Source organism: Equus przewalskii, chromosome 3 (genome assembly GCF_037783145.1).
Source record: "Equus przewalskii isolate Varuska chromosome 3, EquPr2, whole genome shotgun sequence".
Lineage (NCBI taxonomy): Eukaryota > Metazoa > Chordata > Mammalia > Perissodactyla > Equidae > Equus > Equus przewalskii.
Window position 1 is genome coordinate 32,984,633 of NC_091833.1, and position 12,989 is coordinate 32,997,621.

General features: G+C 56.0%; 1 long non-coding RNA gene across 1 annotated transcript; it reads right to left on the reverse strand.

Annotated features, from left to right (window-relative positions):
* Positions 1 to 1,882: 1,882 nt before the first annotated feature.
* Positions 1,883 to 11,750, reverse strand: LOC139082248 (uncharacterized). The gene is made up of 4 exons (XR_011538057.1): positions 11,539 to 11,750; positions 9,756 to 10,284; positions 7,548 to 7,635; positions 1,883 to 3,279 (listed from the first exon to the last, which is right to left on the reverse strand). It is a non-coding gene; the product is annotated as an uncharacterized lncRNA (long non-coding RNA).
* Positions 11,751 to 12,989: the final 1,239 nt, after the last annotated feature.

Sequence of the window (12,989 nt, forward strand, 5' to 3'; positions counted from 1 at the left end):
AGGAGCTAACGCTGAGGCCGGAAGCCTTGGCCCACCGTGGCCTGCGAGGCTGGGCAGGACCTGCTTCCAGCAGGATTGTTCTCCAAGCCATCACCTCCCCTCTCCCTCCTTCTTCCCTTCTCATTCCCCTCCCGCTCCCCCTCCAGTCTTAGTGTATGAATACTCCTCCTCTGTTCCCCCCCCCCGCCCCACTCCCCCCCCACCCCCCCACCCCCGCCCTGTTCTCCTCATTCCCCACCCACTCAGCTTCGCACATGCATCTTTAGCTCTTCCAGAGGCCCCAGACCCCCGTGCTCTGCACTCCCAGCTTTCTTTCAGTTTCCCGTGGCAGCAGCCACCACCGGGCCTCCACCCAGCTCCAGTGGAAACGGGCGCTCAGCCTCCAGCAGCCCCTTCGTGGGGTGCCTGGATTCTCCCTCCTGGGTCGCGAGGCCCCCTGTCTTGTGTAGGGAGGCAGGTGCCATGGGGCAGACCCCTGGCTCCCCAGCGCGGGACCTGGAGAGAGTGACAACCTTGTGGTGAGGACTGGAACAGAGAATATACAGGCAGACCTGAGCCCTCTCTCCAGCCTGGTGACTTCACTAGTGGTAGCTGCTGTTACTGTTATAACCACCGATTTAGCCTAAAGCCCTTAAAGCAGGACAGCTGAGAGACCCACCCCTCCTCGGACAGTCCCACCCCCTTTACTGTGATAAGGGCCATGAAGCCCCACAGAGCTCACCTGTCACAGGCCAGCTGGACCCTGTGATCACACCCGGGGCCCTGGGGACTGGCCAGGCAGGGGGCTGGAGCCTACAGCTGCTGGGGGGGTGGACGGGGTGGATGGGGGGTGGGCAGCCTCTTCCACGTGCACACGTGGTGGCAGTAACCTTTCTCCTGCTCAAGCCTTATTCCCCTGGCCTGTAAGAGGAGCCTGGGAACCCTGCTGCCCTTGGTGGGGGGAGGCCTGAGTGATGGCCGCTCCCACAGTGGCCGTCTCAGTGTCAGGCTCACAGCCACGCGGGGTGGGGAGCACTGAGAGCGCGGGGAGCTCAGCGCGCGGGCGTTGGGGGGATGGCAGGTCGCAGCCCCAGCAGGAGCGGTGGGGAGGGGGGGGGCCGGGCGGGGAGGGGGGGTTGGAGCATCCCCTTCCGCCAAGACTTGGGCGCAAGGGACCCACGGGGTGGGGCAGAGGGGGATGCTGGAGGGGGACTGGAGCCGGTTGGAGACGCCTTAGCCTCCTGGGAGCAGCCGGCCCGCCGCAGCCGCCCTCCGGCTCAGCCTGCGGGTCCTCGAGCTCCCTGCTCCGCTCTGTTTCCCCTGGGCATTTCTCCCTCTCCCCGTCTGCTCCCCTTAGGTGCTTGCCTCTCACCTCCTCCCAAACTCACCGCCCAGCGCTCGCCTCGGGCGATGCTCTCCTCGGATGTTCTCACGAGTCCCCTCGCACTTCTCTGCGCCTTCTCCAAAGTCCCCTCTCGTCTTCTCACTCCCCGGTCTCCTCTCCAGCCCACCCCTGCCCTCCGTCTCTTGGGGCGCCCGGCTCATTCCTCTCCTCTCTCCGTTCCTCGCCCTGCAGCCGGCCACTCCCGCCGGGACCGAGGCTCTCCGGCGTGCCATCCGCGCGCCCACCCCGCCGGTGGCGGTCGGAGTCGGGCTGGGCGGCCGGTGGAGGGGAAGGTCGGGGCGCCCCGGGCCCGGCACAGCCCTGTCTGATGGGCACGTGGAGACGCGTCCCCGGCGCCCTCCCTCTCCACGGGACAGGGGACAGAGAAGCCCGGGGCCACCGCCGCCGCCACTGCCGGTGAGACCCATCTCCTCCCCAGCACCATCGTGGCCCATTTCCCTATCAAATAAAAAGAAGAACGTGATAGCCGGCGGTCAAATGGAACCTGGACTCAACTCATGGTCTGTGCGTGTGATATTAAAATTTTATTTTAAAAGTAGAGGGGAGAAATTCCTCAGCAGAAGAAAGCGTTAAAATTACAGAGAGCCTATGTCATCCAGTGAGGTCACTGGAGAGGGAGGAAGGTGGAGAAAGAGTGTTGTTTGCTGGGGGGGCAGGGAGGGGGTGTCAGGGTGGAAAGGGAAGGGGCAGCCCCTTCTAAGCAGGGGCCACAGAAGCCCAGCTGGCTCACCCTGAGGACCAGCTCGAAGAAATCACCAGCATTTCTTTCCCTTCGTCCTGAGAAGCCTCAGTGAGGAGAGAGTGAAGACCCTGCGGACAGCATCAGTACCACAGGGGTCATCAATCTATGGACCTGCTGCGTCACAGGTGTCGACCTCCATGCCCCTCTGAGCTCCGGCTACTACTGCAGCCCGCTTGCAGAGCCTCAGGGGTTCAGAGCCCAGCTGAGATGACAGAGCCAGGCGTGGCTAGATTCAACATCACAGAAAACCAGAAACAGGAGCGCAAAGCCCTCCATTCAATGTCACCAGCCTTCTCTGGGGGAACCCTGTGCCCCCTCCACTTTCGTTAAAATCCATCCACAATCAGAGAGGACCACAGGCCAGTGAGAACAGCGAGTGTGAGGCAGGCCATTCTGGGGCGGACAGACGAGAAATGCCCCACTTCTGACTTGATATCTCCCCAGATAAAATCTTGGAAAGGAGAGTCCCAGTCATCGTCAGTGGTTCTTCTCCGGGTTCACCTGGGCCCCGCGTTCTAAGTCATTTCTCTCTGTGATGATTCAGACTTGGGTGACAAGATTCACTGTTTTTGTAGTAAGAGGGAACAAAAGCATGTTGTTGCAAACATTATTTTTTTCCCAAGTAAAATAAACAAGAATGGGTCCCTGGGGGTGGGATGGAATTATGAGAACCTGGGACGATAGAGAACCTTCTGGCAGAGCCCGTTTCCAGTCATCTGTGCCGCTGTGAAGAGCTGGTGGAACACCTGCCTCCAGGAGTGGTTGCAAAATGTGAGCATTTAGAGTACTGCGTGGCTCCTAGTGAATGTGTCAGCATGGTTGTCGGTGGTGTAATAGTCAGCATTTTGATCCGCCACGCACACAGGAACTGAAATTCGATTTCCACCGCGTTTGGTCCTAAGCCGTCCTTTGCCTTCACAGTGGCAGAGCAGCCTTGCCAGGAAGTGCCGCTCGCCCCCTGGAACCCAGCCCTCCTGGCCTCGCTCTGGGACAGTCTGGCGATCTGATCTGGAAGGGTAGGCAGCTCTGAAACATCCTGCTGTTCCCCCAGCTTCGGCCCCAGAACGGCAGCTCCGTGTCTTAGCTGCCTTGCTCTTGTGCTTTCCTTCTTCCGGGCGGCATCCGTGCAGGATCATGAGCTTAGAATAAAGAGCTGCGTGCACGAAATCGCACAGGTTTATGTCAACTTCGCCAAAAGATCTCAGCCCCGCGGCCGCCTCCCCAAAGCCGGGAGCAGCCGCCATGTGGCCGGATGCCCCCGTCTCCGCATCTCACGTTTCCTGGGGAGGCTTAGCTACGCGGGGCTCCGGACTGCTCTGAAGCTTCACAGTCGGGGCAGGAGAAACTGGGGACAGACCGCTGAGGGTGTTAAAGCGCTTCTCTACGCTAAGGCCGTGAAGAATTACATTGTAGAAAAATGTTGAAGGGCAGGGAAGATGTTCCAGCAATTAAATAGAGAAAGTAATTTGCAAAAACAGCGCATGCACAGTTTGATCCTGTTTTTATGAGGACAAGAGAAAATAAATAATAGTAATAGCAACAGCTGATGCTTACTGGGTGCTGACTGGATGCCAGCACTGCTCCACACTGGACAGTGGGGTGTGTGTGGTGTGTGTGTGTAACTTGCACACGAAAACGCCAAAATGTGAAAAGTAGTTGTCTCGTGGTGGTGGCGTTTTACTGTATCTTTCCCCCTTTTGTGCTGATGTGTATTTTCCACGTAGTCTACAACGAACATGTGTTACTTTTGTGAACCATTTCTGTAAATTTTTTCTTGAGAAGCACAAAAAATCAGGTGTAAGCACCCTCTTTAAGAGGAGCCACTGGTCGTGGAAAGTGCCGCCCGGAATCAAGAGGCCCCCAGCCCTGCCCCGGCTCCCACCCTCCCCGAGGAGAGCAGAGGACTGAGGACCGATGGCTGTAGGGGTGCCTTTCACCTCCCAGATGCTCATACCTGATATTAAAGGAGGCTTTTTCAGAAGGCAGTTTTGCCCCCTCCCCAGCCACATCAAAGTCCAACAATAACCTTTCTCCCCAAAGGCACATGGTTTTCCCAGACCTCTGAGATGGCTGCCTCTCACACAGTATCTGTTCTAACTGCAAGGTGAGGAAGATGCGGTCAGAGAGAGCACTGAGACCAGACCCTGAGCCAAATGCCCTACGTGTCCCAGCCCATCTGATTGGAAGCTTCTGGAAGGAGGGTATGGGGTCCAGATGAGGAGGCCAAGGCTCTGAGAAGCTCAAGCCAGCCCCCAAAACCAGTGGCAGGCGTAGGGTGGAGGATGTCTACTGGCCAGGCTTCCTTGTCACTCTGCTTCCTTTCCCATCTGTCGTCATGGTAGATAAATTCAGCTCAAAAAACTGCTCAATTCCACCAAATAATTACAGTGTTGTTGTTGTTCTAACTGAATTGGTCAATCAGTTTACTGAAAGCCGGCAGGCTGATAGCCCCTCGTGACCAGGACTGCAGACGGCCAAGGGGACGGTGGGAGCCTGTGTCCTAGTTCAGCAGACCCCTGCCGGGGTGGGGGGGCTTGGCTTAAGAAAGTTACTGTTTCTTTAAAAAAAGGAAAAAGACTGGCAGAACTACTTGGTCCACAGTGAAATCAATTTATAAATGACCCTTTCCAGGTGTCCTATAAACTTTCCCTTCTCCAGACTCTGAGGATCTGGCTTTGGGGAACATTGTGTTTTTAAAAAAATCATACATTCAGTAAGAAGAGGAAAAGGTTTTGTCATGCACATTGTGATAAAGTGTATGGTGAAGCGTACACGTCACATAAAATACATGAGTCCTCGCCATCAAACTCTGTTCCGGGAGTGTTAACGTTTGAGTTTCAAACGGGATCATTGCCGTGCCTGGCAGAGCAACTCCCACCTCAGACAGAGAGGCGACACCAGTAACACAAGTGCATTGCTGCCCTCAGATATCTCATTCAGTCTCATGACGGGTGTTGGAGGCCCAGGGGGAAAAGACTGATGGACAGAATTAGGAAGCGGCTTTCATGTGCTAGCCCTGGGTGCTCCAGGGTCCTCAGCACAGAGTGCCCTCAGTTTCCTCCACTGACAAACCCAAGGTGCCCCTCAGTAGTGATGTCTACACATCAGTACCTCCATACCTCAACGCCATGTCACGGAGAGAGTCAGGGGGCCAGCTGGCAGTTACAATTCTGGGCTGACAGAAAAGCTCTGGCAGCCGGAAGCCTGGAGTTTGAATCCCAGGCTGACCACCGATGACCTTGGACAAGATATGCCAGCTGGGCCAGGACTAGGGCAGGGCGAGTGAGGCGTTACATCTGGGGCATGACATTTAAGGGGGCACCACAGTACTCAGTCCTCGACATAAGCAATATTTTCATGCAATGTTTTAAAAATTCAAAATGAATGCAAAAGATCCACGATGAACAAAACATGGGAATTTTAAATAAAGACGGGATCCGACCCCACACTGGCCTGCCTCAGAGGCCTCCCCCTGATCCCAACCCTATTTGGTCTCTTTATTTACAGGTTGGGTATTTTGCTCCTCATGGATTTGCTTTCACGTTCTTTTAGATCTTTCTTCCTGATGACTGAGGTTTTCGGCTACCCCTTCCCTGGGCCTGAGATGTGGGTCTCACTTCTGTCCGTCATCCCAGCACCGTGAATGACCTCCCCCCTCTGACTCTTAGGGTCCTTAGAAACCCGAAAGGGAGGGGCCTTCCCAACGCGAAGGTGGCGATTCTGAGGGGTTTGCAGCCCCAGAGCAGAGGTTCAACTTGTGTCCCTTGCTGTCTGCTCGGCTGCACGCGGAACTGAGCTCACACGCAAAGTCTGGGGCGCAGTCCTGAGAGCCCTGTGGGCTCGGGGCCTAGAGTGTAAGTGAGGAGACAGGAGCGTGGCGGGGGCAGTGAACCCACAGGCTGGGAGGGTGTCCCATGGCTGTGTGAGTGGGTGGTCCCAGTGGTCAGACGGGAGCACGTGCCGGGATCCACTCTGGACCAGCCACGGTGGCCCAGGAGGCCGTCCTCAGAGGACTTGAAGAGGTGGGAGCAGAGAGAGTAGTATCTCAGACGACTCTGACGAAATGATCAGCTTAGAGAAAACCTCCGCGTGCGACAGTTTACGTCACTAAGGCAAAACGCAGGGCTGAGATAAAGGTCCTAAAGAGGATTGTGAAAAACTGACACATCCCTCCCTTTAAAAAGAACTCCTCTTTTCTTTCTGGCTGGTACACACACAGATACATGCACAAACACACCAGCCGGCTGGCAGCTCCCCACCAGCCCTCCAGAAGCAATATCAGCTCCCCACCTCCTCCGTCTCCCCCAGAGCTGCTCATCTCTCCAGATCAACTGCAGAGGCCACGGCAGGGCTTGCCCACCCGCGGGGCATGAGGGGCCAGCCTGCCCGTGACTCCTTCCTCGGTGGACTCGCAGGTCACGTGTCCTTGGCGACGCTTCAAGCAGTTTGTCATCCGCTGGCGTCTGCTTCTTACCCACATCTGCAAAGGTGCCCTCAGCAGGTGTGTCTACGTGTCCCCCGGGTCTCATTGTGGTGTCAGTAAGTCCTGATTTCTTCCATAGAATTCTTAAATCCTTCCTCAGTCCTCCTGCCTGTGAGCGAGCCCCCTGAATCCAGTCAATTAACACAGCCCAGAAAGTCAATCCATCTGAGTGAAAACTAGAGGCGTGCGCCTAATCGCGCATCCCGAGGGGGCTGGTTGAATCAACTGCAAAACTGCTCGGGAAGGAGCCCTGGGCCGACATTAAAATGATCAAGGGGAACTGAGCGTGTTGACACGGAAATATGTCCGTGATGTATATTGTTAGGTTAAAAAAACCAGGTTCTGAACGAGCGTCTAATGATTCCGCCAGCTCTTGAAAGGGTGTGTCGTGTGAGTGTTCATACAAAGAGACGTCTGGGGCGGGGGTGCAGGGGCCACCCAGGGGGGCCTGCCGTTGCTTAGGGTGAGGAACAGGGAGGGGACAATTGTTCAAAGGTCTTCTTTATATTTTTTTGTAATGGTTAAATTTTCTCTGCGAGCATGCATTATCTTCCCAATAAGAAACAAAACTAGCTAAGCTATTTTCATTCGGCATTTTGGGTGGATAAGAAGAATCTGATTCTCCAGCTAAATCCACAGAGACAGAGAGCAGACCGGGGTGCCTGGGGCTGGGGGCAGGGCGCACTGGGAGAAACTGTTCAGTGGATGCAGGCTCTCCTGTTGGGGTGCTGAGAATATGCGGAACTAAGTAGGGCTGGTGGTTTCACGACATTGTGAATGTGCTAAATGCTGCAGAATTATTCACTTTAAAGTGGTTCATTTTCTGTCATGTGAATTTTGCTTCAACAACAACAAAAAAGTGCCTGATTCTCTGTTGTGAAGCAAGCCACCTAACGAAGTTTTCTGTTTGTCTTCAAGTTGTGTGTTTAATAATTTACCTGGTTTGGAGAACAGGGATGTCCTGGTTCGTCCTGTGGCTCAGGGACCCAACTTCCGACTCTGCTTTTGTGTAATGACAGGATCTGACTGTAAGCAAACGGGATTCAGCTTAAATAATCTCCAACGTTCCTTTGGTTCAAAACATAGCGTGTTCTGAAGAACGAGGCAGACCCGTGTGATGCCTGATCATTGCCGTCCATACCACGCTGATCTTAACTTCTAAGCACCAAGTTCTAGTCTGATGTCCATCGAAACCAGCCCTTTCAGAACCTTCATCTCAGTTAAAAAAAAAAGTGTTCTCTCTCTGTCTCTCTCGTTCCTTTCCATCCTTCTTTGTTACATATAATACTGAGATGATTTATAGGAAATAAATACTAAAAAGGGGTAAATCATCAATGAAAAATGTAAAATTGGGGGAAGCATAAATTCGAGCCGAATGTCAAGATTTAGAGGGGAAATCAGTAGGACACATCTGTGGAAGCTGTGAAATCCCGCACAGCTGCCGGAGCGGCTCGTAAATTCAGCTCCGGGATGTATTTACGCCGTGTGTTTACCTCCAGCCGACATTCGCTCGGTTCCCTCTCTGAGCCTCTGAGAGGTGGACAGAGGCTGAAGACCCTGCATGTGGCAGAGAGACACGGGCCCACGGACCCTGCCAGCGCTCGCCAAACCTCCAAATCGACCAGCCTCTCCTCCACCTGGACGCAAACGTGCGCACACACGTCCAGACCAGACGAGCACATTTTTATGTCCATGGATCGGAACATGGACAACGTTTTGGCCACGCTCAGCAGGGGTGATTCACGACCCTGGTCTGTCTGAGCAAGCTGGCGGGGGCAAGGCTGACAGCGGGAGGTTGGGAGGTGCTGGAGAAGGGCTGGAGGTGAAATGGCCTATAAATGGTTGTCTTGATTTATGTGGAACCCATTTACAGCCGATCCGCCGTGGAGCCTCACACACATCATTTTCCTTTTCTTCTCCTTCTTCCAGATTCTCCTCTCGTCTCTTCTCTCTCTCTCCTCCCTCCCTCCCTCTCCCATCTCTCTCTCCCTCTCCCCCGCTCTCCCTCTCCCCCTGAGGAGATCCAGCTGGAAGGCGACAGTGCTCCGAGCTCAGTTGGTGCAGACAGGACTAAAGTAAACAGCCTGGTCATCGGGCAGACAGTTAGCAGCCTTTGGACAGATGATCAGCGTTGGGCTGGTGGCGGACCACACACACGAAGCCCCCTCGGACCACACAGGCATCCGCCTGCCCGGCCTGCCTACGCCGCACGCACACACAGGCTGGCCCTCGCCCCACCGGCGTTTCCTCTGCGCCACGGGAGACTTGGAGAAGCGGCTAGAAACGCCCGCGTGTTGCAGACCGTGGCCGACTCCTCTCCTTCCAGGGCCCCTACTGGGACCCCCTCCAACCGGGTCGTGCATGTCTCCCACGGAGACGGGGCTGGAAGAAGCAGAGGGGCAGCCCCCAGGGTCACACACTCTGTGGGCACTGGGGGCTCATCATGTCCATCACCCCTCAAGGCCTCAGCTTCCCCATCTGTGAGCTGGGGTGATAACAGCAGTGGTGTGCAGGGTGTATGGACCCCTGCTTCCCAGGGCCCATGGCTCACCCACCCCTCAGACCCTCGTGTCTGCACGCTCCTGAGCCCTGGGGTGAGCGGAGAGAAGCCACTCTGCACACAGACCTGCTCCCTGAACACTGGCCACACCTTCACTAGGCAGCTACCATCCTGCCAGGGGACAGCTCCGACTCGGGGGACAGTAACTCCTTCCGACCTCTGTCTTCCCAAGGCCTTCAAACCCAGAGGCCTCGGAGGGCGCTGGAAGCTGGTCCTGAAAGCCCCACCACGTGGGGGGCCCTGGAGGCATACTTGCTAAGAGCTGCCCCTCCAGCATGTTCCAAGAGAACCACCCCCTCCAGGGAGCCCTCCGTCTTCTCCCTCTGCTGGCCATCACGAGCGGAGCCCAGGGAAGGTGCTCAGGTATCTGCTACTCCTCACGGTTGGCCCCTCACCTCAAACACCCCCAGGGGAAGGTCTTGACGCCCCCCAGTCTATTCCCCACTTCCTAGAGGGCTCCCAGTCCCTGGACCCCTCCCTAACGAGGAGTTAGCCCCATAAAGGCCTGCCCATTGGCCATGGTGGGGCTGGCAGTGGTTTTGGCCGCAGGTGGGAGCCTTGGAAAGACCGTTCCGCTCACACTCACCAGGCTTGTCAGACACACATGTGGCCTCCAGGGCCGTGGAGGGGGCGCGGGCTGGACAGGCAGGTCTCCGTCCTGGGGACATGGCAGAGCCCCACTCCAGGGCGGCCCGCAGCCCCATCTGCAGGCGCTGCGCTGCTCCCCTCGCGGCCCGCTGCCGACCAGGGCCATCCGTCTTCATTACGTGGGTTTATTTGGGGAGGTGAGCGATGGGGGGCTGTCACGGCTGAGAGAAGCCTTGATCTATTGGCAGCTGTGCTTTGAAGCCTGCCTCAGGGTTGCTGGTCTGCAGATCAGAGCGAGGCGAGTGGCAGTCCGGGGCGCCCCCAAACAAGGGGGAGTTTCAGGCCGGGGATCCAGGAGCAGCCCCCCGCGGAGAGCTGGCTGGGAGCTGAGCCTTCGACCTCTGCGCCCTGCTGCCCTCTTGGTCTCCCTCAGCCGTCCAGACCATTTTTATTGAGCGCCTACTATGAGGGGTCGGGCCAAGGCTCCGAGGACGTGAGGATGAACACCCAGGACCGGAGCCTGGAATCTGGACAGAGAAGCAGACAAGGAGCAGAGGAGTAAATGAGAGTCTCAGAGCAAGGGGAACACCAAGGACAACTAGGCAGGACAATGGGATAGAGGTGCAGGAGGCTGGGCAGGTGACCTCTGAGCCAGTGGTCAGAGTGGCCCTTGAATTTAGATCTCAGAACCTCTTGGGGAAGTTCCATCAAGTGAGAACCTGTTCGCCTGTTACTCTGGGGCCCCGAGGCCCCCACCTGGCGCACCAGCCCTCAGTTTCCCCATCTGGAAAATGAGTGGGATGAATGTCCCTGACTCCTGGAGTCGCTTTCAGGGGTCAATGAGGTCCCACGCAAAGCCCCAAGGAGACCTGGAGAAACGGCGCCTGCGGGAGCCTCTCCGTGCTTCCGCGGGTGCAGAAAAACCCAGGGGAGAGGTTCCACCATTCTGGGCAGGGACGAAAGACACGTGGTCCCATCCTCAAGGTTCTTTGGACCACTCTGCCCTGCTTCTTGGACTATATTAAATTGTTAGTGATTAATTATAAGTGTAAGACAGGAGGGAGCCCAAAAGCATTTTCTGTTTGTGAAAATGGGCACTGCTGTGCCTTGCAAGGTCACAAAGACGGGAAGGAACCAATGCTAACATAGAGGAGTGACACAGTGGAGAAGCAGAGAACCCGCTGGAACACTCTGAGAACGAGGTCTTTGTTTCTGTTCCAGGGCCTCCACTCCCTAGACCTTGTGGGTTGGAATCCTGGCTCCAGCCCTTGTGAGGGTGTGATCCAGGCAAATTCATCTCCCCAAACCTCAACTTACTGTCCATGAAATGGGCGCAAGAGCCCCGTCTCCAGGACGGTGAAGGCTGCCTTAAAAAGTCGAAGCTCGTGCCCGGTGCATCCTGCTGTGCCCTTGTCTGCCTTCCATTTCGCTGTCCTTCTCTCCCCTCCCTTCTCCTAGGTCTCAACCCACCTCCCTTCTTTCTTTCCTTTTAAAGCGACTAAAACGTATTGCAGAGTCACTTAAAGCCTGGAGAAACAACCTACGGGGACACTGACAGCAGCCCCTTCAAACGGAGGGTCTGAGCTGTCCCCTCTGCCTGGGGAAGCAGATCAGAGTCAGGACGCGACCCTGACCTCGAGCTCTGAACCCTGCATTCCCGCACCCTGGTTCTTGGTCCCTGTCCTGCATGCCTGCCCCAAGCAGGACCTGTAGGGGGAGAGAAGCTCCGGCTTCCAGAAGGGGAGCCCCTGAGTCTTTGGGGTCCCGGGGCATGAACTTGCCTCTTCCTGAGCCCTTGCTCTGGGCCAGGCGCCTTGAGCTCCGTAGGCGTCAGTTCACGGAACCCTCTCATCGACAGGAGGCAGGACCCTTCATGTCCCTCAGTCACGGCTGCACAGAGAAGCACAGAGCCCCATCCTGAGGGTGGGCTGCCCAAACCCGGAGTGGTCCCCCAGCCTGGAAGATGTGGCCCGGGACTTTTCCATTTCCCACCAGATGTTCGCTGCTGAACATGCAGGACAAAACGCACCAGGCTGTACACCAAACGCGGCGTGCCGTCCAGCGCGCAGAATTCCATTTGCCTGTCAGGGCCCAGTGCAAGCATAACACAGACCCTCCTCTCCCGGTCCCCCAGCATGGGAGGCGTTTTGACTCCCGCTGAGAAACACGAAGGTCACGACCCGCCGGCTTCCCCATCTGCCCTTTCCTCACCAGGGGGAAATCTGACAACAGACTTGTTATTTACGCAGCTTAATGCGATCCAGAGGCTATTGGCACCATCGCAGGGAGAGCCAGGGAGGCGGGGAGAGGAGCCGGCCCCACAGAAACCAGTTTCACTGCCCGCTTTTCGAGCACGACATCCGTAAGGAGGACGAGGAGAATTTCTGCGGGAGGGGGAGCCTCTCAGATGGCGCTCGGGGACAGCGCAGCTCCAGCGGGCCGGCGCAGACTCATCTGCTGGGTCCCAGGCACATTTCACAATGTGGCCTGGTAGGCATTCGGTAAACATCCCTTGATTAATTCTCTCCCGGGAACCGTGCAGACGAAGAGCAGCCGCTCCCTGGAGCCAGCCTTTCTGTGGCGCAAAGATGTTCAATGGCTTCTAGCACGCCACGGTATTTTAATGTAAAGTCTCCGAAGATGGCTCTTCCTGGGAGAAAAGCTAACAATAGATTATTATTTTTTTCTCTCTCTAAAGGTTTATCTTTTCTACAGACTCAAGGACTCAGAGAATCAACTTTAAACAATTATTTAACACAGTGATGCTATTTTGTTTTTCTATGTTTTATTGAATGGAGATGGTGATCGGTCATGGAGAGACAGAGCCACGGTGTCACACACATCTGATGTGACCCGGCCCCTCCACTCCCTGGGTCTGCGATCCTGGGGGGCTCACTTGCTGTCTCTTTCACTAGGAGAATGGGGCTGAAGCTGAGCCTTAGCCCCACAAAGTGTGGGCTAAGTAGAGATGACAACAAAGATGACCGAGCAGAGCCTGACGTGAGCAGCTTCGGGTGCTCATGACTCTCATCATGGTCTGCACCTTCGTCCCCAGCTGGAGGCTGTGTGGTGAAGGGATTATAAACGCAGATAATGGAGCCCTGAGGTCTGGGTTCAAATCCAAGCTCTGCCCTTTGCCTGCTGTGTGACCTTGGGTAGGTTACTTAACCTCTCTGTGTGCCTCGGTTGGTTTCCTCATCGGTAAAATGGGATAATAATGGTTGTGAAGATC